The sequence below is a fragment of the Phocoena sinus genome, chromosome 14 (assembly GCF_008692025.1).
Source record: "Phocoena sinus isolate mPhoSin1 chromosome 14, mPhoSin1.pri, whole genome shotgun sequence".
Taxonomy (NCBI): Eukaryota; Metazoa; Chordata; class Mammalia; order Artiodactyla; family Phocoenidae; genus Phocoena; species Phocoena sinus.
This window is the reverse complement of record NC_045776.1, coordinates 61,833,908-61,859,559: the sequence shown is the minus strand read 5'-3', so window position 1 is coordinate 61,859,559 and position 25,652 is coordinate 61,833,908. Positions and strand designations below refer to the sequence as shown.

The following is a 25,652-nucleotide window of genomic DNA, read 5'->3' as shown; positions in this document are numbered from 1 at the left end:
GAGCCACAGCCTCTCTAACCACTTCATTCCATTTGTAAAAGGCCTTTGCCAGGACTAATACTGTAATTATTTGCTGAGTGAATGCATGAGTGAACATATAAAAAGAATGAAAAAACTAACAGCCGATTTTGCCTTCAGATGCCTTTCCTGGTGGCAGAGGTGCTCTGCTGCCGATTATACTGTTCATCATTCTGTTTGCTGGAGCACAAGAGGCTGAGCCTGAGTTGCGAGGTGTGAGGACTTCTGTGAACACAGACTGGCTGGGGTAGGAGGAGGAGCAGGGTGTTCACGCACCTGCTCACACATACTCCCTGGAGGGGCCCAAACTCCATCCAGGCTTGATACACGGTCCCTTTCAGTTTTGTTTAGGTTCTTATTGCCTGGAAACTGAGAAAATACCTCAGAATTTAGTTAGCCTCAGGAAATTAAAATCCCTGTGTGTCACAACAGGTCCAGATGTGGTCCCTGCGTGGGCTGACTTTCTCAGGGGGCCGCAGTGCAGAGCGAGGCCTCCAATTTGCCCACTGGTGCTGGCAGTGACAGTCCTTATGCCAGTGACTGTACCCTCTTATATTCTTACAGGCCTACCTTAGAGGCAAAGGTTTGGTATAAATCAGCTACGGTTTAAATTTAGGAATAAGAGACTTTTTCATTTGTGTGGTATACTGTAACTTCTTAGAACATACACAGCATTTGACTTTTACTTAGTTTTATATCTCACTAAGTGCTTTGCTGCTGCCCACGAATAAGCAGTAGGTCACACATCTGATGGTAGACAACAGAACTCTTTCAAGATACTGTGATTTTTGCTTCTTATCAAAAAAGAAAATACACACACAGTCATACAGAAATAAGGCATAAAAAGATGCCTAAAACAAACCCTTATCTTTTTTTTTAAGAATACTTGCCTGGAGAATAAATAAAAAAAATGATAAAACTGGAGAAAGCAAATAAATAGAATCTTTATTAGTTATCAATTCTAGCCAAGCAAAGTTTGGATAGTATTCTAATGGCTTCAGGATTATTTTATCCAAAATAAGTTAGATATGCGAAGAAGTAGATGTTGAGATAGTAGGAGAAGACTTAGAATATAAACATAATCAGATTAATGAAGAAGCTGCTGAAAATTCTCCAGAGAAACAGGACCAAAAGGACACACACACACACACACACACACACACACACACATATACACACACACACACAAAGAGAGAGGAGAGAGAAAGATTTATTATGAGGAGCTGGCTCACACAATTATGGTGACTGAGAAGTCCCTCGATCTGCCGTCTGCAAGCTGCAGACCCAGGGAAGCCAGTGGTGTCAAAGGCCTGAGAACAGGCGAGCCGACGGTGTAAACCCCAGTTCCAGGGCAGGATGTCACACCTGAAGCAGGCAGGCAGGAAGCAAGAGGGCCAAATTCCCCTTTTCTCCGCCTTCTGTTCTATGCAGGCCTTCAACGGACTGGACGATGTCCACCCACACTGGGGAGGCCATCTACTGAGTCTGACTCATCTGGAAACACTCTCACAGACACACCCAGAAATGTTTAATCTGCCCACCTGCAGACTACAATGGGTGCTTTAAGACCCACTTCACACGTCACCACCTCCGTGAGTGTATCCACAAACCTTCCCAGTAGGGTGTACACGGCCCTCTCTGCCCTGGGCCCCTTCGGCACCACATGTTGAGCGCAAGTCACTGTGGACTGTGACCAGGGACATGTTGTGGGTCTCCTCCATCAGATCACGAGTCCCTCTGTGAGGCAGGGCCCGTTTCCCAGTCATCTTTGTGCTCAAGCCCCCCAGAGGGCCAGCACACAGCTGGAGCTCTGATGTGGGTTAAGATAAACTTTATCACCAACAGCTGGTCGTGACCCTGCTCATTGTCCCACTGCTCCTCTTCCAATAACAGCTTCTCTGTCTTCCCACACTTTTGAAAGCCAAGGTTTGCCCAGATTGAGACGAATTTCCCTATCCTTTCACCTGTTAGCTTTCTTTCTTGATTTGACCAGGCGATTCATGCTCTAAAGACAATGGAGGCGCCGGAGGGAGGGTGAGGCTCCCACCATGCACACAGATGGCGCTAACACCGTAGAAAACCTTCCCACTGCACAGGATTCTAGAAGTCATTCCAGTAAAAGTCTTGTGGCATTCTTATCACAAATAATGTACTGTTATCTATAAAAGGTCATAATTTAAAAATTTTCCAATTCTCAGGAAAAACAAGAGTCTGACCAGAAATTCTCCCGTTTTTCCTTTTTTTTCACATTTCCTGTCTGTCTCCCCATCAGCACCCCTGACAACACAAGAGCAACATGCAGGCCGAGTGCGTTGTTCCTGGAAGTTGGCCCTACCTGGAGTCTTGTGTAAGGAATAATGCTTCACTCAGAACATGTACGAGAGGCCTGCTGGCCTGAATAATATTTATTACCTCTATAGGAAAGGATAGCTCTCAATTCTATTCTTTCACTTCCCTTTAATTAGTTCACATTTTCAAATCTTGTAATTTTAAGATCACCTCCATACTTCAGCATATCTTTCTTTTGGATTCCTAATGGTGTCTAATCGAGAGTGTGCTTTTAAAAATAAGTTTGGGGAGTATTTTTTTAAAATGAGGATACCCAAAGAACTGAAAGCAAGGACTTGAAGAGATATTTGGACACCCATGTTTAGCACAACAGCCAAAAGGTGGAAGCTACCCAAGTGTCCACTGATGGACAAATGGATAAACGAAATGTGGTCTATACAGACCATGGAATATTATTCAGTCTTAAAAAGGAAGGAAATTCTGACACTTGCAATAACATGGATGAGCCTTGAGGACACTATGCTAAGTAAAGTGAGCCAGTCACAAAAGGACAAATACTCTATGATCCCACTTGTATCAGGTCTTGAGCAGGCAAGTTCCTGGAGACAGAAAGTAGAAGTGGTTGCCAGGGGCTGGGAGTTGGGGGAATGGGCATTAGTGTTTAATGGGAATAGAGTTCAAGTTTTTCAAGATGAAAATAGTTCTGGGGATGGATGGAGGTGATGATTGCACAACAATGTGAATATACTTAATGCCACTAAACTGTACACTTTAAAATGGTTAAAACATACTGTTTTCCACAGCAACACTACCTTTCATAACCACCAACAGGGCACAGGGTTCCAAATTCTCTGTTACATATTTTCCACCACACTTTTTGAAAAAGGGGAGCAGCAGAATGTTTGAGAACCAATTAAAGATCAAATAATAGATAACTGATTTAAATACCACAATACTAAGTGGTAAAAAGTTCTTTTAATGATGACTCAAACGCATCCTTATATCTTGCAAAGTACTAAAAAATACTTCACAAACCCACCTGAACCTGTAAAACAAATTTTCTCAAATGACTGAAGAATCTCAGCACATTCTCTTATTTTTATGAAGTCAACAGGGGTACTGAGAGATAGGGACTGAGGTGACAGGACATGTGGCAGCTGCCAGACTAGCACCACAGGAAGCAGAACTCCCTGCCCAGTCATTGCACTGGGCAAACATGGATCAATCCAAACAGAGAAATAAAGAAAGCCAAAAGCATCATTATTCTTGGAATATAACTGCATAGGTGAAATATTACAACAGAACAGAACCTGCATATCAGGTAGCAACTTTGGAACTTTTAAAAAGCAAAAGTAGACGCAGGTCGTGTTTGGGACGAGTCCTCCCTGCTCTAATTCGCTCTGGCTCCAGGGCACCCCTGACATCCTGCTCCGAAAGAGAGGTGCCTGGGTAACCTTCCCGGCTCCTCCGGCTCCACCTGAGGACTCAAGAGAAACATTTCTGCCCCTGGTGGACCGTGAGGCCCAGGCAGCATGGGCACCACCCCTGACCTGGCTGAGGCACTCTCGCCCACACGGTCTTCGGGCAGCTGTAACGCTTTGTGTTTGCAAGTGATCTGCACACTTATCCAGCAATCCTGTCCCCCAAAGGCGACTGGCCACTCAGACAGAAGGCACTGAAGTGGGCACCACTGAGTAGCGCCAAAGCCCCGGTGAGCTGTGGATGAGGAGGTGAAGCACTCGTTGCCTGAGGTTTCCTCCACTGTCCTCTGGACAGCTGCTGGCCTATCATAATCACCCCCAAGCAAGTCGCCAGAAAAACTGTAGAGAACAAGGCACAGCAGATCCAGGGAAAGAGGGGGAAACTGCTGATTAAATGCTGGGCTGAATCCACACAGACCCCAGATGACCTGCGAGCAGCCGGCTCCCCTTCCAAGCACCAAGCTTGCGAAGGTAACCAAGCACTGGCAAGCGGCCTTCGGCAGGAACCATCCCCAACACAATATTACAGGAAGTTCAAGAAGAAAGCCCACAAAGAAAACCCCCAGCAGATGGGGTCCCCTCTTGTGTTGTCACACAATTTACTAAGCGGACCCCTCTCCTCCTCTGCCCGTCCTCTTCAATCCTGCCAACACCTCCCTCTCCCGACACTCACTATGCTTCCAAAATGATTTTCCCGAGTTAAATGAACTTTACCTTATGCTCTATTGCAAAAGCTCTTAACCTTTCTGGAGGTCAAAATCTTACCGAGAATCCCATCAAAGCCCTGGCCTTCTCTGCAGGAACAGGCACAATTTCCAGGAATTCACATATGTCCTGGGTCCCATGGGGGTTAAAAGCCTCTGCCCAGTGGTTGCCTCCTTCCATTCCCTTCCTGCATTGAATCTGAGAAACACTGGGCAACCGACCTCCATCTGTAAGAATTATGTAACTCTAACAAATGTCAAGAATCCTTCAGGACTCCTTTTGAAGGGGTGGCCCACCAAACCCGCTGGTATTAAGGCTCGAAGGGGAGGCCATCTCACAGAGACTCAGGAGGCCCAGCCAGTCAGACACTCAGAAGCCTTGGAGGACGCCCTCCCAGATCACAACCCCTGTGCCTGGCACCTGCCCTCGCATGTGCACCGGTGTGACTTTGTGGGGATCACTGAGGCTCCGTGTGCTACATCTGGCATCCGCTGCCACAGGCACATCCTCACAAGAGCCTGACCTTGGCGAGCACATTCACACGTGAGCGCCGTTCACCCGGGTGACACCCGCCGGGGCGGACGGGCAGGAAGACGGATAGGCGCTGCCCCCACCCCACGGGCTGCAGGAGCCGTCCCACCCACACACACAGATTGAGCCCACGAAGCCACATTTTTGAGCTGCTGCTGAGAATCCCATAAAAAGCAATGCTATTTCTAACCTCCCGCACCATGGAAAAATACACACTCCACCAAGCAACCCAGGATCTCTGAAAGATTTATTTTTATACTCTCCCCCATGCCCCCCACCTTTACCTCCCCGACAACATTTTTAGGTGGAAAATTTGCTAGCTTTTTAGCAGTTTAACGCTGTGCTAGGCACTGACTGATGAAGTTGCTGTGTTTCAGTTTAAAGTGAAACATAAAGGTGTTTTTCTAATACAGCTCTGAATGTCTACTTAATAACAATATAGTCTAACAATAGAAGGACAGCGTCCAACACACAGGCAGAGAAAATTCCCAAGTTCCCAGGCCACAGGCAGAAACAGCAGAGGTAACAAGGTTCTCTTCCCAGCCTCTAAGTGGTGTCCTGCCTGCTGGCCTTCCTCTTTGTATTGCTGGGTTTTCCTAACTCAAACACAGCACATGGCATCCCTGATGCCCTTGCTGAGTTTCAATTTTTCTCAGTGCCACTCTTAACCTTAAAGTGGAAGAATGAGGGAAAAGCAGTGAGATGGCGCTCAGATCTGAATCCCCTGACACTGCACAGACATGGGGTGGGCAGGAGGAAGGGAGGAGGAGGAGAAGAGAGAGGAAGCAGGAGGTGGAAGGGCCTGAATGAGGCCTAGAGAACCCAGAAACTCTATCACAAGCCAAGAGGGACCCTGGAACTAGTCTACCTGGGATCTGTCCCAGGACCCCTCCCACTGGAAACCTTGGTGTCACCTTGGTTTCAATGTGCTCACCTTGACTTCCTTGATGACAACCTAGAAGGCCAGAGAGGCACCAACCCACCACTGCCCAGCTTCTCACACAGCCAGTATGTCTTGGTGCAGCCTCTGAATGACCCCAACCTAACTGTGAGGCAGAGTTTAAATCCTCCTTCAAGTTAGGGAACTCCCAGCACAAACCTTTTATGGTTTAATCGACTTTACTGGACACTGGCAAAAATACATTTGGAGAAAATAAGCATTCCTGTAGACAGCAGAGACCTACACTCAGAGGTTATGCTTCTCGCAACACTACTGATCCTCTGTGATGTACCTTGAAAGTTTAAATTTAACACAAAGACAGAAGTTCAGGTCAGGTTGCAACACCTGTATCTACGGTTATTTTTTGACTGCTAGAGCATCTCCCCACTGGGACCACAGGTCTCACAATGCAGGACTCCCACTTGGCTCCCTGGTCCTCACCATCCACTTCAGATCCCTTAAGGACATTGAAGGAAACCAAAAAAAGAGATGGGACTTTCCCCATCTGAACCTTTCACAACTGTGCTGAGAGCCAACCGGGTCTAAGTCTCACAAAGAGGACAGGAAAAGGTGCAAAAAGCTCGAATCAATGGTTTGTTTACCTCCATCCTAGCAGCTTTGTGCTTGGCCAGGGCACAGGCACTCCACCCACCTGACTCCAGCAAGATGCCCCATGAAATTACTCAGCAAACCTCCTTAGTCCTGCAAGAGGACGGAAAGCTCCGCCCTTGCTCTCTTCCTCTGATCCAGCCAGCCATGGTCCTTGGGTAAGAGCTGGCATTTCGATAGAAAACAATAACTGACATTTCATCAAGCTCCTACTACGCACTGAATGCTGAGTTAGGCATCTTCACAATAATTCCACAAAACAATTACTATCCTACTTAAAGATGAGAAAACCTGAGACTCAGAGGAGGTTAGGACTTGCCAGAGTAACAAAGTGAGTAAAAGCACAGAATTCGAGCCAAAGGCCATGTTTCCAAATATACCTTACAGATATGATAAGGCAAAGAGGGACCTGTCTTCAAATTTATCAAGGAGGTCAAATTTTTGAAATACACTTAATAACAACCTAGACATGGGGACCCAACCCGATTTTAAAACCAAGTCCAAAAAAATCCACTGTACAGTAAGACAGGCACATTCTGCAGTTAACAAAAAGCCCAGAATTCCTTGGGCCTTCCCATCCCAGCAGACAGAGCAGAGTGGTAATGTCTCCAGCCTGTCCTATCAGCATGTAGGAATGTCTCCCGGTCCAGCTGTGAGCTTTAAGGGACAGAATTTTACAAGTAACAGAACAAATATAAATTCCAGGACAATCAGCTGTAAGAACCTATCTTAGAGGTGTGAAAGCTCTTACAACACCTCTGAACCCAAGTATGTACCTGGAAATGACCTGTACTGCACCAGGTGACATGCAGTTCTGCAGAAAGGAATCTGTTCTTAACCACTGTTATGTTCAGAAGGAGCAATGCACTTTACTTTTAATTTAAAATCCATATACAGTAATGTAGTCAAGAAAAAGTTTTCCATTACCAATTCTGAAAGTTGCTTAAAATAGCTGACAGAATGAGGTAACTCCATATATGGGAGAGAATAGGGTAGTTATGTAATTTGCAAGATTTCTACTTCTGTCAAAATTCTGCAAATCAAGCTGCATAGTCCTCAGGGGCAGAATCAGTGGTATGTTCAGTTACCCAGTAGAATTCTACATGAAGACAGTTCTAGTTTGTGGTGGGCAAAGTCAAAGAGGACTACATCTGAGATGATGATGAGAAACCACGCTGTGCCCACACTCTCTCTGGCTCTGGTGTAGACAAGCTGCCACCTCCTGCTTCAAGCTGGTGGTGGGTATGCCAATTTATGGAAGAAAAATGGCACACCTCAGCAATACCATGTCTGGGAAGGTAAGGGATTCTCAAACATCACACTGTCCTGTCAGGTAATGAAGAACCACGTGAACGAAAAGTGTTCCATCAGTCACTGACCACTGGCGAGGCGTGCGGCCTGAGTGCCCCCCACAGCAGCTTACCACCGACCCTGTGAGACCCTACTGAATGGGCTCCACGTTTGCATATCCCTGATTGTGAAATCCACTCAGGAAAGAACTACGTAGGAACTGCACCCAACAGACTCAGAGAGTCTGTTAAGTACAGCATGGTTCTGAGCACCTACAATTTCAGGAAGCTTCCAACCTGTGAAAAGTCCACATAAGTTCAAGGGTCTGTGTGCCTTAGTGAGGAAGCACATTAAATCCCTCGTGATTCTCCAACTGCCTCATCTATTTCCAACAACCACCATGAATAAAAAGGCTTGGGTAAGCTCTGAAAGCCTCCGGGGGATCTCCATCAATCATTTCCTCTGACAAAAGTCTCATTGAACTCCTCCTAGTTAGCAGGCACTGTTTCAAGCCCTGGAGGAAAAAACAAGTGGGAGGGAGGGACATTCTTGCCCTTATAAAGCTTACATTCTAGTAAGGAATATGGCATAAACAAGAGTCATGCCTGGCACATTAAAAATTTAGGGGAGGGACTTCCCTGGTGGTGCAGTGGTTAAGAACCCCTCTGCCAATGCAGGGGACATGGGCTCGAGCCCTGGCCTGGGAAGATCCCACATGCCCTGTAGCAATTAAGTCCGTACACCACAGCTACTGAGCCTGCGCTCTAGAGCCCACAAGCCACAGCTACTGAGCCCGCGTGCCGCAACTACTGAAGCCTGCGCACCTAGAGCCCGTGCTCCGCAACAAGATAAGCCACCGCAATAAGAAGCCAGCACACCACAACAAGAAGTAGCCCCCACTCTCCACAACTAGAGAAAGCCGCGCACAGCAACAAAGACCCAACACAGCCAAAAATAATAAAGAAAATAAATAAATTTTTAAAAAATTTAGGGGAAAAGAACCTTATGTTGTATAGAATGTTTTTACTTTGCTGAAGACTCTCATATATTTCTTCATTTGATGTTCTCCACAGCCTGGCAATTAGGCAGGACAGGAATCACTAAAATACTTAAGAGTTGACAAAATAGAAGCAAAGAGAGGTGAAGAGACATGCTAAAGGGTAAAGCTGGGCAGGTAAGCTGAGGCAGGTAGGATGCTCCTGGTACCACCCCCCGCCAGGCACCTTCACTAACTGGGGCTGGCTCTGAATTGGGCTTTGGGTCTGAGGATGCGCAGAGGTGACCAAAACATGTGTGTCATCTAAGCTTCTACTTCCAGATACCCTGAAATTTATACCCCAGGCCACTTACTTCCCACCCTTCAAGAAGAAACACACAGGAACACAAACACAGCAAATTAGGAGGTCAACGCTCCCCTACAGTACAGATCACGTGTGCTACCAACACACAGAGAGGAAAACCTGCTCACTTGCTGTTACAACAGCCAGGAGAGAGAGAAGCTGACATCCGTTCAGTGTGCACTACATGCCAGGTGCTGTATGAAGCATGGTAGCTCATCACGTCCCACGGCAATCCTGTGATTATTCCCATTTTATGAAGTTGGAAACCAAGCAGAACAAAAAATTTAGAATGAGAAAGAAAGAATCTCGTTTCTCACCAATCTTAAATGTTTTTAAACATCTGGGTATTAAATGCTCAGGCTCAGCAATAAATAGAAATTGAATAGTAAAATTATTTTCCTTCAGATATTCTAGTAAATCTAGAAATATGTATTTTATATACATTCACAGCCCACTATGAATACACTTGGGTATTAAACAAAAAAGAAAAGTCACATTTAATCTGATATCATGCAACTTTCCTCCAATCAGAAAAAGTTACATTGGGAAGATAGTTTTTGCACCTAGGAGTTGGGACCACTTTCTTGAGAGGGACACAATCTCAGAACAGTCAGTGCTGTGACAAGCTCTGCTTCACAAACATTATCAAAGAGAAGAGTCTCAAGCTCTACTCACCTTTTAAGCTGTTATGAAAACTGATGCGAGTTCCTGAAAACGGTCCAATCAGGAGATGGCACTTTGATGTTACAGATATAGAGCTTGAACTGCTGAAAAGAAAAATAAAGAATTCCAGTGAACCATTTCTTGGTTTCTTTAAGTGTACCATCCCCTTCTCCAAGTTCTGAAAAATACTTGAGGACTGTCACAATAAAAGGCACAGATACCAAAATGAATAAAATAAGCATCATATAATAAACAGAAGAGAGAAGACCCCCAGCACACAATCTGGGTACGGGGTATGACTGAACTGGGGATAAATTCTCCAGCAGCCACAGGGCCACAGGTTCTCAGCTTCCAATCAAAGGACACACATTTGTTCCTTCAAAGTCACAGGCTTTTTCTTCAACAAGGGGTCATGAACATGTAATTGACAATGTCTTTATTGGATTAGGGATTTTTTAAATTATAGACATCCTAAATATGGCTGTCTTAAGAACCCAAACTATCTTGTCGACCACATGGATCCACCGATCCTTAACTATAAAGGGAGGCAGGCCCAGCAGCACTTTTTCCTCCCCTGAAACATATGTTTAATTTTGTGGAAGCAACAGTGACCCCTGCTTAGTGAAGACCCAGCTAAGGTGACAACTTCCGTGATTGTGTCTGCTAGGCTATCTTAACCCCTGCCCTCCACCCTGTTGGCAGGACGTCCTCCCGACTCTGTTTGGTTCCAGTTCACACAATCTGTCACCAGCATCCTCCTCTCAGCCTGATGAGTACACTGTCCTTCTCGCCACTCCAGGTCATGTCAGGTGACCGCCTCATGCCTGACAAAGCAGTTCCAGGTAAACTCAGTTGGCTCTGCCTCAGATGGCACAAGCACCTCTCAGCACCCAGCTGGCCAATGTGCAGGATTACACTCTGGTCCAAGGGTGAATAAGCCACCATCTGTCTAGCTTGTGTGCTGCAATGTACTCTCCAGGAGACTTGCCCCCCGAAGCATGTTCCTGCCATATGTCACTCCTGAGTGATCAGCCAATGCTAAGACATCCAGATAAAAAATGACTGCGTCTAGCCAGAGGACCCCTGTGAAATTCCTGTGGACATCCACCCCAAACATATGAGCCAGACACCCCACTGTTTTTATATAACTCCTTCCTACCAAAGTGGTGAACCTACATTACTTTGTCCTCCTGACTTTTACCTATACTGAGAGAAGAAAACAACCCACTTCTGACTTTCCGGATGATAGTTTTATTCCTCAACTGGGACTCCTCTCATCAGTCTTCCTGAGATTCAAATGCTGATTTCGAGGGAACAGAAGTCAGTGGAACAACCAGAAATGTATGTAGTGCATAGAATTCTAAGGTGACCCCCAGTGGGGCCATACCTTTGCATAATTCCCTCCTGTTGAGTGCAGGCAGAACCAAAAGAACATGACAAAAGTAAAGGGATGAACCAAAAGAACATGACAAAAGTAATGGGATGCCATCCCCTTGATCAGGTTACGCTATGTAAGACTCCACGTCAGCCTACTAGAAAGTGAGGGACTCCCTTTCTGGCTTTAAAGAAGTGAGCGACCATGTCTGAAGGGCCTGGAGGCCACATGGCAAGGAAGTGCAAGGGCCTCTAGGAGCCAAGAACAGTCCCCAGCTGATAGCAGCAAGGCAACAGGGACATCAGACCTACAGCTACAAGGAACTGAATTCTGCCCACTTAAATGAGCTTAGAAGTGGATTCTTCCCACACTCACACCTCCAGAAGAGAACACAACCGGGCTGAGAGCTTGTCTGCAGCCTTCTGAAATCCTGAGCAGAGAACCAACTAAGCCATTCCCGCACTCCCAAACCATGGAAACTGTAAGATAATATGTGAGTATTGGTTTAAGCTATTAAGTTTTTGGTCATTTGTTTTGCAGCAATAGTAAATAAATTTAATTTGGCAATTAATTAAATATAGGAGTATATAAAACACATATGTATATATTAAATGCACACATAACTAACACATCAAAACAGCCCTCCCTACCTGCCTCATCCATCCATAAGCAGAAACTCATTTCTCCTACTTGACTATGAGCTCTCTGTGGGCAAGAAACATCACCATGACCCTAGCATCACCAAGACTGTGAAGAGTATGTGGCACGTGGGATACCCTTAATATATATTTTTAAATAAGCCAAATTAAAAGAGTTATGGGGCTTCCCTGGTGGCGCAGTGGTTGAGAGTCCGCTTGCTGATGCAGGGGACACGGGTTCGTGCCCCGGTCCGGGAAGATCCCACATGCCGTGGAGTGGCTGGGCCCGTGAGCCATGGCTGCTGAGCCTGCGCGTCCGGAGCCTGTGCTCCGCAACGGGAGAGGCCACAGCAGTGAGAGGCCCGCGTACCGCAAAAAAAAAAAAAAAAAGAGTTATGATTTGTCAATCTCTCATTACTGCAATAAGGCCAAAACGATAGAATTTGTGCAATCCTTCAAAGCAGAGCTCAGAGCCACAAAATTAATGTCAAAATAGGTGGAAGATACTAAGCCTCATATTCTACCCCCAAATGATGAATGGACAATTTCTCCGGGACTGGTTATGTCATTTTACCTGTGAACCTGACTGCTTAGAAATTTTGCTCTGCAGTTACCACGTTTGCCAAATATCCTTGCCCCTTCTTGGGCATTTAGCTATCAGCTGAAGGTTAAAAACAAAAAAATTCCCTAAGAAAATTTCCAAAGTAAAAATGTGTGAATCACTCTTTTTTAAAAAATAAATTTATTTTTGGCTACATTGGTCTTCGTTGCTGCGCGCTGGCTTTCTCTAGTTGCGGCAAGCGGGGGCTGCTCCTCATTGTGGTGCGCGGGCTTTTCTCACTGCGGTGGCTTCTCTTGTTGCAGAGCACGGGCTTCAGTAGTTGTGGAGCGTGGGCTTCAGCAGTTGTGGCGTGCGGGCTTCAGCAGTTGTGGCGTGCAGGCTTCAGCAGTTGTGGCGTGCGAGCTTCAGCAGTTGTGGCTCGCGGGCTCTTGAGCGCAGGCTCAGTAGTTGTGGCGCACGGGCTTAGTTGCTCCGCGGCATGTGGGATCTTCCCGGACCAGGGCCTGAACCCGTATCCCCTGCAATGGCAGGCGGATTCTTAACCTCTGCGCCCCCAGGGAAGCCCATGTGAATCACTCTTAATTTTCCACTTGTATTGATAATTCATTCCCAACCACAGCGGAAAAACCTGTGTAGATCAAATCCCCTGACTCTAATTCTGAAACAAAATGCTAACGTCAACTTCATGACAACCTATTTCAAAGGTTCTTTAAGATTTTTTATTTTTAAACTGCTGATTTGTAATTCTTTTAAGCAAGATTTTATTTAAGCTCTGCTTAAAATAAAAGTTAAATGCATAAATCATCCAGTTTCTGCTATCCTCGAGAGATAAATTATTGGTTTTTTAATTACAAAGAATACTGCAACTCAAGTTGTGTCTATTTTAGATGTCAAAAGAACTAGTATAATAAAAGAGAGATTTTAAAATATTCAAATCAGTTAAATTACTGAAGGGAGTACAAAATAAAAACTCCATTCATTACAGAAGCACATCATACTCTCTTAAAATCTATATTCAAGATCTTATTATAAAAAAGAAATCTTATTATATATTCCTACTCCCTCATAAATCACTCAATAAACCTGAACATTATCTCCAACGTTTACCCCTTGGTGCTCAGCCTCTCAGGCAGCAGAATGCTCACACTCAAGCCAAGAAAAACTAAAAACACCAGTTCCATGACATATGAGGCAGAGAATTTCAATAAACTCACCACTTCTCGGCATAATTTTAACTCTCTTGGGCCCATCTCTATGTGTGAAAATAGCCAATGACCCACAGCAGGGAACAGGAGGGGTCACTGAGCAACCCCTCCCTAGGCAGAGGAAGAAACAGGCCCAGAGGACAGAACCCACCCAGTTCCCTCCACACTCAGCTCTAGTTAAGTGCAGGCCTTTTCCATCATCTCACAAAGCACAGCTCCACACAAAGCCCAATGCTTCAGAGAAAGAAAACTGCGCAAGAATATTACGCCCACACCCAGGAAACTAAGCCTTTGCGAGAGTGGTTCACTCAAGAGAATTAGTAAGCACAGGCGCTCATACAAGGAGCTGGCGGCGGTCCTCCTGTACCATGCCCCGTACTCTGATCACCTGCAGATGGTCCTGCGGGGCTGAGGATATCACCAGCCCCAAACCGCCTCCTGAAAGCCACCTCCTGACCCGTTTCCAGCAGTCAGTGGCTGCAGCTGGGGAGCCGGTGAGAAACAGGGCGAGAAGCAGCGGGCCGCTGGTAGCCCTGCTGAGGAGCACGCGGACAGAGCCCCTCGCATGGGAGGGGCCCACACGAGGGGCAGAAGGCTGAACTCATGGGGGAAGTGAGGCACGATCCTTGTTAACCCTCACAACCTCCTCGCTTTCTCTAAGGTAACAGAATACTGAGGTTGGGAGAGAAGCCCGGCCGCGGATCCTGGGCCCCAGAGAACATGACGTCCCCGAGGACAAGGGCAGGGTCTCCGCCATGAGCGGCCGGTCTGTGGGACGGGGACGAGCACGAAGCCGTAGGTGTGGACTTCAGTTACGGAGAGATGAGGGAAACAGAAAGCCTCTCCTACCTAAACTGTCACGGAACGCAGAGGCGGCCAGTGGCACGGCCCAAACGGACGCAGGACCAGGCGCAGGCCGCATCCGGTCCTCTGACCACGCAAGGGTCGTTTTCTCCCTGGGGCCAAGTTGTTCCAGAGCAAATGGACCGAGGTGGTGCCGGCCTCCTGGGAGCCAAGCCGAGCCCAGGGCAGCCCCTGCACAGGCCGGGCCCACAGCCGGAGCTGCCTCCAGAGAAATGTCGGGCCTTCTCAGAGCAAACAGCCGGTCACCTGAGGCGAAACTGCACAGGATAGTGTCCTGTCTCCGTTCCGCTCCGGACCGACTGCCTCGAGCTGTTCAGAAGCTCCATCGCCCAACCTTACACAGGCCAGAACCACCCGTTAGGGAACCAGGCCATGGCCACCAGCGAAACGCTGCACTGCGAAGCCACACTATGGCCGACATGGCAGCCATGCGGCGCTTCTGAGGCGCGCGCAAGCACGCAAGCACACGCACGCCCCCAGGGGAGCGCGCACACGGGGGCGCGCACGCATTTGCGCACACGCAGCAGGGTCTTAAAAGCCGTTAGGGCGGAGCCTTCCAGATCCCAAAAGCCATACGTAAACGTTCCGAAGCCAGAAGAACAAAAGTTTTCAGCAAAGCCAGAAAGAGCACCTTAAGGAAACATCAAAAAAGAAGCTGGTTTCCTTTAAGTGATGTTCTGGTCCAAGGGGGTTAGCTTCCTGCTTACAACTGACCCTTGAACAACAGGGGTTTGAGCAGCAGGTCCCCTCAAATGCGGGTTTTTTTCCAGCTTCCTCTTTACAGATCTTTAAGGTCACTAAGTGTGGGGGAAAATCTGTGTTGTAGTAGAGGTCACAGCGTGAGGAATCAAAAGGAGGAGGGTCCGAGTCCTGATTCCACCCAAACTGTTCATCTTCCTGCCCTTGGGCCGTTACCCGTCCATCCCTTTGCTTTGGGGTAGTTCGCGGGTTGGCACCCCAACCCCAGTAGCTTGATTTCCAAACTCAAGGGAAGAAGAAAGGCAAAGCCCGACGCCTCCACAAAAGATCACCAAGCACTTGAACGGAAGTGTGACGAGGACCGCAGGACGTCAAGGTCCTTCTCTGATCTGGAGCCGTGCTGTCTGGTGTCCGGGCCTCCTGGAAGGGCCTCTCGTCCAGCTGTCCTCTGTACAAGAGGCCTTGCACACATCCAAATGCAGATGCTGTGGACCACGTGGGCGGGCCAGAGTCCTGACCCCCAAAGGCTGGGTGGGGTTGGGGCCACAGCAGGCTCAACACAGGCTGGGGAAGCAGCGGCATTTTGAAGACCCCCTTATGTCCCAAACTTCCTGCAACGTGTTCTCAGAAAATAAGGAAAACCTAGGTTGTCATTCCCCTGATAACCCAAAATGTAACGGGAAGCAGGACAGACACAAGCAAGCCTGTGCTGTCATAATAAAATGTCAAGACCGGTTTTCATAAGCCAGAGATAAAAACTGTCCTCCACTTTTTACCAACCTCTGTTAATAGTTAACATCCAAAACAAACCCAGTTCTTGGTAGAGAGCTGTTCCTATGAGCCAGGTCCCCGGTCCTGGGGGGGAGCGGATGCTCAACACCAGGAAGAGACAGGAGGCGGGAAGCAGCAACCCGAGCGCATCCAAACCCACCCGAACCCCTGGACCAGCATCAGGCAGGCAGGTGCACGAGTGCCAGATGCAACTCAGCCTCACTCCCACCCCCGGGCACCTGGGGGTGGAGGTGGCCAGACTGTGGAGGCGCCCGTGCAGGCGGGGTGAGCGGGCGCATCCCCGCAAGGCTGGAAGGAGGCCAGGGGTTGACAGGGGGGTCTTGGGAGGAGGTTCTGGAACAAGGACAGGTGCTGATCAGACTGAACTCAGACGAAGGTACCGGAGATGAAGTCGGAGAGGCCGTGGGCCCGGGGCTCGTATGCAGTCGTAGGGACTGGCTTTGACTGGAGAGGAAGGAGGAGCCGTCACTCCACAAGGGCTTCCACACCTCAACAACCGGGCCCTGGGCCAGATGGCTGAGGCCACAGGAAGAGGCAAAATCAGGCTCTTCCACCCTTAGTGGCGGCTACGGTCTCTATTCAGTGGGCTGAGTAGTGGGGACCTGGGAGCCAGCATCCTGTTGGCTCCTCTCCACCCTTTACTCATACAGATGCTGAGCCTTCACCATGGCAACCAGAGATACAGGAGGTCCTAAAGGTGTCCAAACCAGCATGAAGCAAATTAAGTTCAAGATCATTTTAGTCTTGACTATACCTCACTGAATTCTAAATATTTAAGTCTATCAACGGTAGTTATGCTAGTTCTATATTAACTACAAAGGTTTGAAAATCATAACATCCTATTTCCCAACATTTCTGAACAGCAAAAAAATGTTTACTGTTCACTGCTATCTAGATACGAATTTGTCATTTTGGTAAATTGAGCCAATAATAAACATCTATGCTTGGTCTTTCTCCTTCATTAAACTACATAGACTATATCTTGTAATACTTCCTCCATAACCCCTCCATAATATTAGTCACGTTGTACTTTCATTTTTAATGCAATATATGTGTGCATGTATATGCATACACACCTATATACACATGCATAATATATAAATACACATGCATATATATGTACATACATATACATACACTGAGTTGTGATAGTAAATATTTATATATACTTACCACATGTATAGCTTAAAAGTTTCTGAAACTACTCAGCCTTACTACTACATTCCACCTTCCACTGCAAGTCACTTTTTTAAATTGCTGATTGTGAACTAATGAGTTCATGACCTGCCAATTAGTTGGGCGGTAGTTCTCAAACCCTGGTTGGGCACTTAAATAACTAAGGCACTTAATTAATGACTATTAATGAATTAATAACCCCATGTTCATCACATCAGCTGTCCCCTCCTGTCCCCCCTACCCTCCCAACCCACAGAGAACAGCAAACTCCAGTCTACCAGGAAAACTTTAGGGTATCCTGAAGGACCATCCCTCACAGCACAGCCCTGCAGACTAACCAGAAAGCAAAAAGGAGCCAAACGGAAGTCACCCATCTGCATAATCTGTGCGTAAGCTCTTCACATAAAGTCTGGGATCCAGTATCCTGAAATAACTTAATGAAAACACATTCTACTGCTAAAGGATCTTTGCCTTTGGCTTTCAATGCTTCGATAAACTTGTAAATGGTCATTAAAATAGGCCCAGCATGGGCACTACTTTGTACCCTAGAGCAGGACAGATTCACACTCAGCTGGTCTGCAGTGAGCCCCAAGAGTCTGCATTTCTTACAAGCTGCGGTGGGTAAGTCTGCATTTCTTACAAGCTGCGGTGGGTCACTGCGGTGACCCAGTAACAAAGCACTAGACAGCCCTGGTCGTTGGCAGGTGAAGATCCCCCCTTAGCCCCCTAATAATGTGTTCATTGCACAGCGGACCCCTCAGCAGAGAGCACCTGCTTGAAGGCAGGTATTCAGGTGACACTCACAGCATGTTCATGTTGGCTTCAGGTGATGGGAGCACCACTGACAGTGATGGAAGGGCCACCTGGCCAGAGTGGAGGTCAGCACCCAGGTGAGGGAGTGAAAGAATGCAGGGCCAGGCCCAGTGCAGAAACCTATAAACCGCCCAAGAATGAAAAGAGACATCTGTTTGTAAGTAACTCAGACACAACAACTCGGATACACTACACATGAGCCACGTTCCATCAGATGGGCTCGCGAGAGCTGCAGCAGCTGGAAAATGTATGCTGATGATGAAACCATTGTTCAAAGAAACGTCCATCTACCCCATTTTATGTGAAAGAAATACAGATGCTCCCAATACTCCCATGTTAATCAATCATTTTAATTGAAAATAGATACATGGTTCTACTACCTCATTAGAGGTCAAGTTCGTTAGAGGTCAACGTCCAGTGGTAAAGACTGGTTGGTCATCAGCCAACTGCTTATATTCCATTAGGTCACAGTTTTTTCTTAAAAAATTACCACACTCCTCTTCATTTTAGACTATTCTTAGAAAATATTTCCCAACATTTTCTCCATGAGATCATCAAAAAATAACTATTGAAGTTGAAATTCTACCCACTTGGAAGCAACTATTAACCAACTAGAGCCTGGACATACTGTTCTACATGCTACTGAATTAATAAGGATAAAAATAAAATTCCAGAAAAGCTACACAATTCAGCCTTCTCTTATTTGAGGCCATGGAGTCTTTCATCGTTCTTGCGGGTTTCATTAAACTAAGCACAGGACACTGTAAACTGATTTGCTAGTTTCCACACTTGCTGCCAAATTTCCACTTCTGCAAAAGCGATTTCAACCAGAAAAAAAAGTAAAGCTAATCTTCTAGTTCTTCACATGGTCCAATTTATTCAGAATGTAGGGTAAAAAGTTGGAAGAAAGGAAATCAATCGTTGGCAAATAATGCAAATGTTAATTTATTACCTTTATTATTTTAATCACTACATTGTCTCAGATCATTTCCTCCTCTGAGTTCTGGAAAGCTTTAAAAACATGAACACTGCCAAACAATGACCTTGTTATAAGCCAAAGTTCAGTTATGTTAAGGAATTTACTACCTTTTAGCTGAAGGAGTTCTCCTGAAAATCCTTCCAAACCACTAACTTTGTTAAGAATTTATACAGGTTTACAATATAATACTGCATAGTTTCTAAACGTTTTAGAGTTTTACTCTGTGCATTACTTTAGCCTTTAACAAAGCAGTACAAGCTAAGATTAATGACATAGGTGAGGGGAGGGGAGATAGGGAAAGCAGGAAGTGACTTTAGCACAGCAACGCTAGTTACAGAGAATCAAGCCAAGGGCAGGATGCGATGTGTGCAGGATGCTTCAGCTGCGAAGTACCAGAAGGAAGAGTAGTTTTGAAAGCATAACATTTTGCATCCACTGACTTATCAAAAATCTCCCTTCCTCAGCGTCTTCAACAGTAAACTCAGATAAGCACCAAGTTTTCAGATCCTCAGATGAAATTAAATCCACTTAGCCAGAACCCAAACAGCTGAGAAATTCAAATAATTGGAATTTTTGTGAGAAGGAAAATCATTACAACCACAAGACCTTAACACACAAAACGACTGGCCAACTTCCCAGTTACAGTGGCTGCCAGGACCAGGAGGGAGAGGGGAGAGGAAGGGAGGGCCAAGCCAAGAGCAGAAAGCCAGAAGAAAGGGACCAGATGCCCCCATTTGGAGAAAACTGAGGCACAGGGAGAAGAACAGACTGAGGGGAAAGGCCAGGAGTCAGCCCTGTCTGCACCCATCCCCAGAGGCACAAAGTATCCTGCCACTGACGAAGATCACAGAAATCATCGTGACGCTGGGGGCTCAGCTTGAAAAGCACAAGAATAAAAAGTCTGGTGAAAGAATGCCCTGGTCTGCACGAGACTTAAACCCAAACTCAGAAAGGACAGTTAGTTTACATCCATTAATCCCATACTTCGCCACCTCCCTCTTCCCTTTGACATCCATAAATTTGTTACAATCTGCCATACATAAAATAGGTAAGCAACAAGGATTTACTGTATTAGCACAGGGAATTGTACCCACTGTCTTGTAATAACCTATAATGGAATATAACCTACAAAAAAACCACAAAAACAAAACCGAAGCACTGTGCTGTACATCTGAAACTAACACAATATTGTAAGTCACCTATACTTTAATGAAAACACACAAAACAAAAAACCAACAGTTAGTGACTCACAATCCAAAGCAAGCCACTACCTGGGCCCCAGCACTGCCGCTGGACGCTGCTGCTCGCACAGGGGTGGCCCCAACCTCCCGAGAGCTGACAGACAACGAGGATGACCGGGGACGAGGCTGAGGGGCACCCACGTCTGAAGGGAGGGTGGCTGGCTCAAGCTACAAGGCAACAGGAGCCAGGTCTGAGCGCAGGGAAGCATCCCAGGCATGTGAGCTGCGCAGGTTGTTTTTAGAAAGTGAATTATCATGCGTAGGCTGCCCCTGGAAACCTCCACAATTCCTGAGAAAACTGTCCTTGTTCTGCTCAAATCCCACCACGTGTGAAGGCGGACTGGTGCCGCTGCTTCCAAACAAGCGAGACAGACCACCTTCTGGTGACTGTTGTGCTGCAGGCCTGTGTGTGCGCACACGCCTCCAGGGGCTGCAAGTACAGTTTCCAAAAGTAACAAACATTTCTTTGATAATTTAAAAGTGCATGACTCTACATGATCGCATGCAGAAGCTGTTTCAAATACACTTAATTATTGGGGTATTTTTGCAAATACAGGTATAACTGAAGACCGCGACTCAATTTCAGAAGTCATCTCTGTAACTCAGACTTGCAGTCCGAGGAGCTTCTACTAGCTTCCCGCTTGCCACAGGCACCCTGCTGACTGCGGCCAAGACCTTGGCCAGGACTCGGGAGATGAGGTTATTCCATGTGCAAGAGGATTTATTGGGCAGTAAGCACAGAAGATTTTCAATCTCACTGAAACAGAACAATTGCAGTCAGATTTGCTCTCACTCAGAATTCCGTTCATGTCAATTCTACAACCAAGTCAGTGACTCCCACCCTTTGGGGTTGGGATGAAACTGTAGCTAATGCCGGAAGGCAACCCCAAGGAGGGAGGGGCCAGGAGCCCTGCAGGACCTCCTGGCTGAGTGTACTTTAAAGCAGCTCCCTGCTTTCCATGTACAAGCTGTCGCCAGCTACCATCTCAATGTGAACATAACTTTGGCAGCTTTCCTTTGATCTAAGACCGCTGTTTGGCAATTTAAAAACATCTCATTCTCAGCCACGCCCAGCAGAAGCCCAGACCTGGAGTCGGCAGCCACCGCAGACCCTCAGAATTCTTCCGGCCTCTGGACACAGCACCATCACGCAGGAAAGAAAAGAAAAGGCGAAAGCCCCAGTGTGTGGCCTTCCTCAGTCTGTGGCATGCACTCATCCCCCAGACTATCTGAGCAGAAGAATAAAGCAAATGTCCTGCCCTCAGGGCGCCCACCATCTGCTTGGGAGTCTCCAGCCTCGAGCCAGTAGCAGGAAGATTTAACACTTTGTAGCAAAATGGTCTTTTATGCTTCTGGGTCCAAAGGGACCCAGAAGGGGGTGGGGTCTGGGCAAGTGCTACTCCCTCCAGCCCGGACCCCACCTCCTGGGTACTGTCTCAGCTCCCCTGAGTGAGAATCTCTAGGAATCTGCATTTCAAAAAGCTCATCAAATAATTTGTCAACATACTGACATGTGGAAAACAGGTCTAAACCCAAATTAAACTGACCTGAGGGAGGGAGGGAGGCAGGCGGCTTAGCAGTCAGAGGTGGGAGGAGATGCGGGGCTCTGGGCAGCTGAGTGAGGACTGACACCGAGCCACCCTGCCTGGGTGACCCCAGGACCCACAAAAGACCGAGGAAGCGACTAGCGAGGGGGGAGTTCACATCCTGGGTACACACTCCATCCCCAAATGACTGAGGGAGGCCCTCTTACCTTTCCTGGTGATGTAACTGCTCTGGAAAAACAGAGAAGAAGCCTGCCCTGCCCTGAGTGTCTGGAGCAGCTCATTCCAGCCGCTGAAGATTAGCCCAGAGGAGCACGCTCCTCTCCGGGCAACATGCGGCTGCACAGCCAAGGAGGGTGGCCTCCAGGCAGAGGGGCCAGGAAGGGTGTGGTCTGTTGGGTGGCGCTAGAGAAACAGGGTGCCACAGGCTGCAGAGGGAGCGGGGCCCAGAGAAAGAGCCCCAAGCCAGGCCACTGTGACCGCATGGTCAGCTGTGTGTCGTTCTGGGGATCCCAGACCAGGAGCATCAGCTTCCCCGGGAAACACATGAGAACAAAGTCTCAAGCTCCACTCGCCACCTGCCAATTCAGAAACTGCATTTTAAGGAGCCCTCCAGGTGATTCTGACACACACTGAAATCTGAGATCCTCTCGCTATAGCACATAAAGGACACTCAAGGAGGGGAGAGGAAAAACTAGAGGTCAAAGGCACAGCGGTCTTGGAACTTCCCTGGTGGCGTAGTGGTTAAGAATCTGCCTGCCAATACAGGGGACACGGGTTCAAGCCCCGGTCTGGGAAAATCCCACATGCCGCGGAGCAACTAAGCCCATGCGCGGCAACAACTGAGCCTGCACTCTAGAGCCCATGAGCCACAACTACTGAAGCCCACGTGCCTAGAGCCCGTACTCCCAACAAGAGAAGCCACCGCAGTGAGAAGCCTGCGCACCGCAACGAAGAATAGCCCCCGCTCACCACAACTAGAGAAAGCCCACGCACAGCAACAATGACCCAACGCAGCCAAAAATTAATTAATTAATTAATTTTTTAAAAAAAGGCACAGCGGTCTGTCCCGAGGCTGTTGCGAAAGTCCAAGCAAGAAACACTGGGACTCAAAGGCAGTAACTACGAGTAAGAATGGAAATGGTCGGGGGGGACCTTGAAGATGGCGGAAGAGTAAGACGCGGAGATCGCCTTCCTCCCCACGGATACACCAGAAATACATCCACACGTGGAACAACTCCTACAGAACTCCTATTGAAGGCTGGCAGAAGACCTCAGACCTCCCAAAAGTTAAGAAACTCCCCACGTAACTGGGTAGGGCAAAAGAAAAAACAGAGACAAAAGAATAAGGACGGCACCTGCACCAGTGGGAGGGAGCTGTGAAGGAGGAAAAGTTTCCACACACTAGGAAGCCCCTCCGCGGGCGGAGACTGCGGGAGGCAGAGGGGGGAGTTTCGGGACCGCGGAGTAGTGCACAGCGACGGGTGCGGAGGGCAAAGCGGGGAGATTCCTGCACAGACGATCGGTGCCGACCAGCACTCACCAACCCGAGAGGCTTGCTGCTCACCCACCGGGGCGGGCGGGGCTGCGAGCTGAGGCTCGGGTTTTGGTTTTGGACGGAGCTCAGGGAGAGGACTGGGGTTGGCGGCTTGAACATAGCCTGAAGGGGTTAGTGCACCACGACTACCCGGGAGGGAGTTCGGGGAAAAGCCTGCACCAGCCGAAGAGGCAAGAGACTTTTTCTTCCCTCTTTGTCTCCTGGTGCGCGAGGAGAGGGGTTTAAGAGCGCTGCTTAAAGGAACTCCAGAGACGGGCGCGAGCCGCGGCTAAAAGCGCGAACCCCAGAGACGGGCGCGAGCCGCGGCTGAGGGCGCGAGCCCCCGAGACGGGCGCGAGCCGCGGCTGAAAGCGCAAACCCCAGAGACGGGCGCGAGCCGCGGCTAAAACCGCGGACCCCAGAGACGGGCGGGAGACGCTAAGGCTGCTGCTGCCGCCACCAAGGGGCCTGTGTGCGAGCACAGGTCACTCTCCACACCCCTCTTCCGCGGAGCCTGTGCAGCCCGCCACTGCCAGGTTCCCGGGATCCAGGGACAACTTCCCCGGGACAGCGCACGGCGGGCCTCAGGCTGGTGCAACGTCACGCCGGCCTCTGCCGCAACGTCACGCTGCCTCTGCCGCCGCAGGCCGGCCCCGCACGCAGTGCCCCTCCTTCCCCCATCCCCCAACCCCCGGCCTGAGTGAGCCGGAGGCCCCGAATCAGCGGCTCCTTTAACCCCGTCCTGTCTGAGCGAAAAAACAGACGCCCTCCAGCGACCTACACGCAGAGGCAGGGCCAAATCCAAAGCTGAGCTCCTGTGAGCTGTGAAAACAAAGAAGAGAAAGGGAAATCTCTCCCAGCAGCCACAGAAGCAGCGGATTAAAGCTCCACAATCAACTTGATATACCCTGCATCTGTGGAATACCTGAATAGACAAGGAATGATCCCAAATTGAAGAGGTGGAATTTAGGAGCGAAATCTATGCTTTTTTTCCCTTTTCCTCTTTTTGTGAAGGTGTACGTGTATGCTCCTGTGTGACATCTAGTCTGTATACTCTAGCTTCCACCATTTGTCCTAGGGCTCTATCCGTCCATGACTTTTTTTTTAAAAATTCTTTTTCTTAATAATTAAGTTTAATTGTAATAACTTTATTATACTTTACCTTCGTTCTTTCTTTCTTTCCTTCCTTCCCTCCCTCCTTTAGACAACGAATCACCCCAAATTGAGGAGGTGGTCTCAGGGAGCAGGATTTATGATTTTTCCCCCTTTACCTCTTTTTGTGAAGCTGTATGTGTATGCTTCTGTGTAAGATTTTCTCTGTATAGCTTTGCTTCCAACATTTGTCCTAAGGTTCTATCCGTCCCCTTTTTTTTTTTCTAAATATTTTTTAATTCAATAACTATATTATACTTTATTTTATTTTTACTGTATCATCTTTCTTTCTGTCTTTTTTTCCTTCTTTCCCTCCTTCCTTCCTTCCTCCCTCCCTCCCTCCCTCCCTCCTTTCTTTCCTTCTTTGCTTCTTTCTTCCTTCCTTCCTTTCCTCCTTTCCTTCTTTCTTTCCTCATACTTCTACTAATTCTCTCTACTTTTTCTCCCTTTTATTCTGAGCCGTGTGGATGAAAGGCTCTTGGTGCTCCAGCCAGGAGTCAGGGCTCTGCCTCTGAGGTAGGAGAGCCAACTTCAGGTCACTGGTCAACAAGAGACCTCCCAGCTCCACATAATATTAAACAGCGGAAATCTCCCAGAGACCTCCATCTTAACACCAGCACCCAGCTTCACTCAACGGCCAGCAAGCCACAGTGCTGGACAACCTATGCCAAACAACTAGCAAAACAGGAACACAACCCCACCCATTAGCAGAGAGGCTGCCTAAAATCATAATAAGGCCACAGACACCCCAAAACACACCACCAGACGTGAACCTGCCCACTAGAGAGACAAGATCCAGCCTCATCCAGCACAACACAGGCACTAGTCCCCTCCACCAGGAAGCCTACACAACCCACTGAAACAACCTTAGCCACTGGAGACAGACATCAAAAACAACGGGAACTACGAACCTGCAGCCTGCAAAAAGGAGACCCCAAACACAGTAAGATAAGCAAAATGAGAAGACAGAAAAACACACAGCAGATGAAGGAGCAAGATAAAAACCCACCAGACCTAACAAATGAAGAGGAAATAGGCAATCTACCTGAAAAAGAATTCAGAATAATGATAGTAAGGATGATCCGAAATCTTGGAAGTAGAATGGACAAAATGCAAGAAACAGTTAACAAGGACCTACAAGAACTAAAGATGAAACAAGCAACGATAAACAATGCAATAAATGAAATTAAAATCACTCTAGATAGGATC

The 25,652-nt window shown here is 47.7% G+C and overlaps 1 protein-coding gene across 1 annotated transcript in view; it reads right to left on the bottom strand.

Annotated features, from left to right (window-relative positions):
• LDLRAD4 (low density lipoprotein receptor class A domain containing 4) overlaps positions 1–25,652 on the bottom strand; it is a 318,283-nt gene that overhangs the window by 259,774 nt on the left and 32,857 nt on the right. Inside the window, 1 exon segment of the mRNA XM_032603666.1 lies at positions 9,879–9,970. The gene's annotated coding sequence lies outside the window, so the exon portion shown is untranslated.